This window comes from Miscanthus floridulus, chromosome 10 (assembly GCF_019320115.1).
Source record: "Miscanthus floridulus cultivar M001 chromosome 10, ASM1932011v1, whole genome shotgun sequence".
In the NCBI taxonomy this organism is placed as follows: domain Eukaryota; kingdom Viridiplantae; phylum Streptophyta; class Magnoliopsida; order Poales; family Poaceae; genus Miscanthus; species Miscanthus floridulus.
The window spans coordinates 13,690,306-13,696,305 of NC_089589.1; positions in this window are offsets into that span (position 1 = coordinate 13,690,306).

Below are 6,000 nucleotides of genomic sequence, written 5' to 3' on the forward strand. Positions count from 1 at the left end.
TAAGGGTTAAATCGACAATTGTATTTTATTTCTGAAGTAGCAAATATACACATGCGTTGCAACGGGAGAAAAAAAACTATCAAACATTGATAAAAAATGACAATGGTAACGGTAATCATGACATTTATAATATAAGTTAATGTTTTTAATAATATGATGTCCTATTAAACCATTCTCGAATTAAAAAACAACCTTGATATATTTTTCTCCTAATTATAGAAAATATTTACTCATAAATATACCATACCTTTAGTTTTCATACTATCTAACTGTTTTGATTAGTTGGACTATCCGTTGATCCAGGTTTTAACAAAAATAATTTGGTTTCTAAGCATAACTACATTAACAATTAGTTGGACTATCCGTTGATCCAGGTTTTAACAAAAATCAGCACCAAACATGCGGAGGAAAATGTGTTGCCACAGAACTTTGGTCTGTTCGTCGTTGGTTTTTGCCCGATAAGTTCGGTTGGTGCTGATTTATTGTGAGAAAAAAATATTATTGGCTGGCTGATAAGCCCTGGCTAAAACCAACAAGCGAACATACTGAATATGTATAGAAATCAGATTCCTTGGTAAATGCGAGTTGTTCTAATTTGTATGAGCCGAAATCAAAAGTCCGTGTCATATGATATACGTAGGACATGAATATAGATGTATGAATATAGACATAGACATAGACATAGATATAGATTGAAATTCCTATTCAAGTCATTTATGATCGAGATCCTTTAGAATTAGGAATCCTACCTATCTAGCTACCTCATGTGTCATATAAAATAGGAGGGCTCTAGATTAATAGAGAGATACAACTTTTATATTTATGCAGTTATAGTTATAGGTGGATGAAAAAATAGACTAGAATTTTGGCTTTTTAATATTAGGTATAGATCTACAACCTTTTCAAACTATGTTCGTAAAAGAAAATGTGCCCTACTACCATTTTGACACTGACTAGAGAAATATCTGTAAGGAAAAAAAAAGGTTTTTTTTTTGTTCTGCACCAGCCAGACCCTCGTGTCGCTTTCTGTACGGGCGACGAGCAAGCTCCCAGCCGTTAGTGCCACCCCTCCTCCAACCTACCCCTGCGCCTCATCGCCACTGGAGGCAGCCACCGAACGCCTGTGCAGCTCCGAAGGACCAATGACTAGCTGCCGGCCCCCACTACTAACCCTCCAAATTCAACTTCCAAACACGTGGGAAATGTTATAAGGTTAAGAAACGCTTAAAACAACATGTAAGCAGCTCAAACCACATGGGCGAAACGAAAATTCAAAGAATACATGTTTAATTGTCTTTTTTTTTTGCAAACGCAACACTTTTCATTGTCTTGCCAATTGTGTTCGCTTAAGTTATGTTTTGTTAGAATCACTCATTTGTAAGAGTCCGTTTGGCCGGGCTCCGGCTCCTCTGACTCCTCCCCTGTGTCATCTCATGTAGCGACACTGTTCATCGGAGCCGTTTTTCTCTCTCCTCCTTTCCTCTCTCACTGACAGCGCCGGAGCTGGAGAAGCTCGTTTTTTTTTTGCTCCTCCGGCTCCAACTCCTGCGCGCTACAGTTGCGCTACAGTGTGGGAGCCAGAGCCGGCGGGAGCCCAGCCAAACGCGCCCTAAAGATAACAAAGAAAAAATATCTTCAGTGGAGCCTTGAACATCCAAATGATTTTTACCTAAGTTGAAACATGTCGGTGCATAAAGTGATCAACACGTAAATATTTATAGTTTTGTTGTATGTTGTGATCGGAGGTAGCCTAGCACTCAATGACACATGGTTTATACTGGTTCAGGCAACGTGCCCTACGTCCAGTTTGAATCGATCGGTGACTTTATTCCTGAGCCCAGGTGCTCGAAGTCTACAGTGGGGTTACAAACGAGAAGGAGAAAGATATGGTGTATAAGAGGTCCGGTCGGCTCCGGTCGGAAGGACCGAGAGCGACAGGAGCTCCGCTACGAGCTAAGTGTTCAAGTGTACGCTTGAGGTTCGAACCTGGCGGTTCTACGGTTGTGAACTAGTGAACTTGGTCGATCTAATGAATCTAAAGGGACTGAGCCTGAATCAACTTGGGTTATGTTCGAGGGAGCGCATCCCCTTTTATAGATGAAGGGGATGACCTTACAAGTGAGAGAGAGAGAGTACGAATGCTTCTAAGCCTTGTTGCCCACGCCGATGGGTACAGGATGATGGTAGACGCCCACAACACTGTTGGATGTCAGATGCACATGGGAGGTTCCGTCGTCCTTGTTTGGGTATGGCAGATGTCGGCACCTGCATATGCTGTTGATGCCCAGAGGCATGTGAGTTTCACCATATGCACTTGGTACGGTAAATCCCGACGCCCACAACACTGTCGATGTCAGAGGCATGTGGGGGGCCTTACCGTATGAGAGTTAATGGCGCCCACAATACTGTAGAGGGAAATATCGGCGCCTACAATATTGTTTGTGTCAGGGCGGTTGTGGAGTACTGTTCCGTGCAGGGTACGATCCATGGTACCATGGTTTGACTTGTGAGCCTTGCCTTGCTTTTCTCTGCACGTCTCCTAGTCCCTACCGAGCGGGCGTCCCTGGTCGGTTGACCCCAGTCGGCTCTGATCGTGCCAGTTGGAGAAGAGCGGTGAGCAGGGGCTGGGCGTATCCCCTTTTGGAGAGTGCGGGGTCAGAGTTGAAAGTAGTGTTTGGGCCAGGCCTTCCGATCGGAGAGGTTGTCCGAAGGTGGCTGGAGTCCAAAGTGAGCGCTCCGGTCGGAGAGGTGGGCCGAAGTAGTCGACGAGCGGGCGCTGTTCCTCCTTGGCCAGATCTTCTGGTCGATGACTGGACCGCCCTTTTGGCTTGTTGTTTTAGACTCTTGGGTCGGCCTATGAGTTGCGTGTTGTCTGCTTGGGCCGAGCCTTGGCGTGGAAGCCGGTCCCCGAGGGACCCTGGGTTTATGAACCCGACAGGAGCCCCCGAGCCCCCGGGTGATTCGGGCAGAATCGTCCAGGGGTTTTTTTGTCTTGACGGCGGGTGCACGCGAGCGCACCCATGGGTGTAGCCCCCGAGCCCCCGGGCAGTTTAGGCAAAACCATCTGGGGGGTCTTCTGTGTTGTCAGTGGGGGAGGTTTCCATTTCGGTGGTGGGTGCGCGCGAGCGCACCCGCAGGTGTAGCCCCCGAGCCCCCGGGCGGTTCGGGCAGAACCGTCTGGGGGGTATTCGTTAGCGGGCATGTGTGCGTGTTTTTAGTTGACATAGAGTTTGTCAACCAAGGCATCGTTGTGTGGTCAAGGCAGTTAGGCGTGGGGATTGGATGAGACGAAGCTCGCGGATCCTGGCATCGGTGCGTGCCGTGGGATCGGGTGAGGCAGTTAGTTCATTAGTTTAGGGATCAGGCGAGGCGATAAGCTGGTGCTCGCAGATCCTAGCCTCGGTGCAGCCCACGTAGCCAAGGTAGTTAGTTTTTTAGTTTAGGGATCAGGTGAGGCGATAAGGTGGTGCTCGTAGATCCTGATGGGGCGAGTTTGGGGTCGCAGACCCAGGTGTTTTGGAGCGCAGTCGGACCGTAGCTGGATAGGGCGAGATCGAGGTCGCAAACCTAAGTGTTTGGAGCACAGTAGGAGCGTAGCCAGATGGGGAGAGATCGAGGTCGCAGACCCAGGTGTTTGGAGCGCAGTCGGAGCATAGCCGAATGGGGTGAGATCAGGGTCGCAGACCCAGGTGTTTGGAGCATAGTTGGAAGGGACAAGTTCGGTGTCGTAGACCTAGGCTTTTTGTGTCTTGAGCCCTCGAGCCCCGTTGGGCCTTAGTAGGGGTCGGTATGAGTTGTGTGCGTTACCCCATCCTCAGTTCCTCACAACTGGAGGGGCTGAGTTTTATCGCTTGTCCTGATCACTAGGGCTTGAGTGACGCGCTCGGTGAGTTCGCTAATGGGTATGATCGAGTGGAATCCAGGTCCATCGTTCATGACGGGGTTGGCATAGCCCTCTTGTGACATTCCACTACTCCTTTACCTGCAACCCGGTAGATGCCTGGGTCATTCCGGAGATCGACCCGGGTGGCCTAACGGCCTCCCCTCGATGGAGATTTTATGGGCTTGGCAAGAGGTTCAGGATTGAACGAGAAGGTTAAGATGACCCTGTCTGCCAGACTAGGCGAGGGCCGCATAGGGCTCATCTACATTTTTCTCCCCTGGCTCTATTGGTTGCTCATGTCGAATGAGGCAACCACCGCTTTATGACGCAACACGGAGCGTTGTGATGTATTTCGCTGCACGTGCGATGCTTAGTTCCCGAGCCCCTAGGCGGTTTAGGGCCCGAATCGTCTAGGAGGCATGGGCGTATGGAATGAATGCACGTATGGATGTATGAAATGATTATAAAGAAATAGCTAGGGTCGGTAGTGTTACCTTGATGACTCGAGCGACGGGGTTTGAAGAGCTCCAATCGGAAATGTCCAACCAGGACCTGCGTTTGTCAATCGCGATGGAGTCGACATGGCCCGCATGAGGCGTCCCTTTGCTCCTTACATGTCTCTCAGTGTTTATCCTGAGCGATTCGATCGACTTAGGAGGCCCGATGGTCTCTCCCGGCGGAGATCCCGTTTTGGGTTTTTCTAGGTCTGGCCTGGGGAAGCGGAGAGCCGCCTGCGTGCGGTGGTGCTTTGGTTCTTATGCCCAACGTGCGGCAGTGGTTGGTCATGCGGTAGTGGTGGGCCATGCCTAGGCCACGTCCTGTCCGATCAGGAGCCGTTTCATCGGGTAGGGCACGTCTCATCGGTCAGGGCGCGTCTCATCGGTCAGGGCGCGTCTCATTTGCATTAAATGGGAAAGAGAGTTTTTCGCTCCACCATTTCACCTTCCCTGATCAGCGTGCCCTTCCCTAACTGATGTTCCCTTTTCCTTAAGTAGGAGAAGGGGGAGGGTTTTCGCCCCGTTCTTTTGCCTGTTCCTCATTTGCCGCCTCCTTTCCTCTTCCTTCTTGCCGTGAGCGTTCCTGAGAGCCATGGTGGTTTCTAGGAAAGAAAGGAGAGAGAGCGAGGGAGAAGAGAAGAACTCACCAATCCTTTTGCGATCCTAGAGCGAAATGCGGACTGGAGGTTGTCCACCATGATGGAGTCGGTGTTGAAGGCCTTCGTTGCGAAGGGGTTCCTGCCACCGAAGGAGGTGGCGCACTAGAGAGAACAGCCTGGCGAGGTGGTGTCCTTTCTTACCTTCTATGAGCGCAAGTTAGGGTACCCCACGCACTGGTTCCTACATGGGCTTCTCAATGAGTGGGGTCTAGAGCTGCAGCACCTTAATCCAACAGGGGTGCTGCACATCGCCGGCTTTGTCACTGTCTGCGAGGTTTCCCTCGGCATGGAGCCGCACGTGGATTTCTTCCGGTGGCTGTTCTCTAGGAGAGCCTTGACGGTGGGGAATCCGACCGAGATCGCGTCGGTGGGGGGTTTCACCCTGCAGAGGCAACCGAGCGTGGGAGGCTCGTATCCCGCATACCTCCCCTACAACTCCAACTGGGGGTGGCATGGGGAGTGGTTTTACATCAGGAATCTGACAGAGGTGTCGTTCCCAGCGTTCACCGGCGAGAGGCCGGAGAAGTAGGAAAGTTGGTCGTGGGGTTGTGCCCGTAAGGAGAGGAAGAAGGTGGAGGTCATCGAGGAGGAGCTCTAGAAGCTTGTTCATCGTGCGGTCTTGACAGGGTGCGGGTGTTCCACACCCTCCACCACCGCTTGGTTGCGCTGTTGGCGGAGAGGACACGACCAATGTGGATGTACAGCGGCCCGTCAGACACGGACCGTGCATCGCCGTAGGATCTACCAGACGACGAGGTCTGGAGTCGCCTTGGCCGGGTGCTGCAGCTGAAGCCCAAAGAGAGGGTCGAAGGGAAGCCCATGCCTTTCAACTCCGTGATCATGTCCAGACTGGTATGCTCCCTTCTCTTTAGTTCGTACTTCCTCCTCTGCTTTTCCTATTTTTTGATTTGGAGCCACACATTCCATAGGGGCTTGGAGTTTATAAGTCTTTGCCGCACCT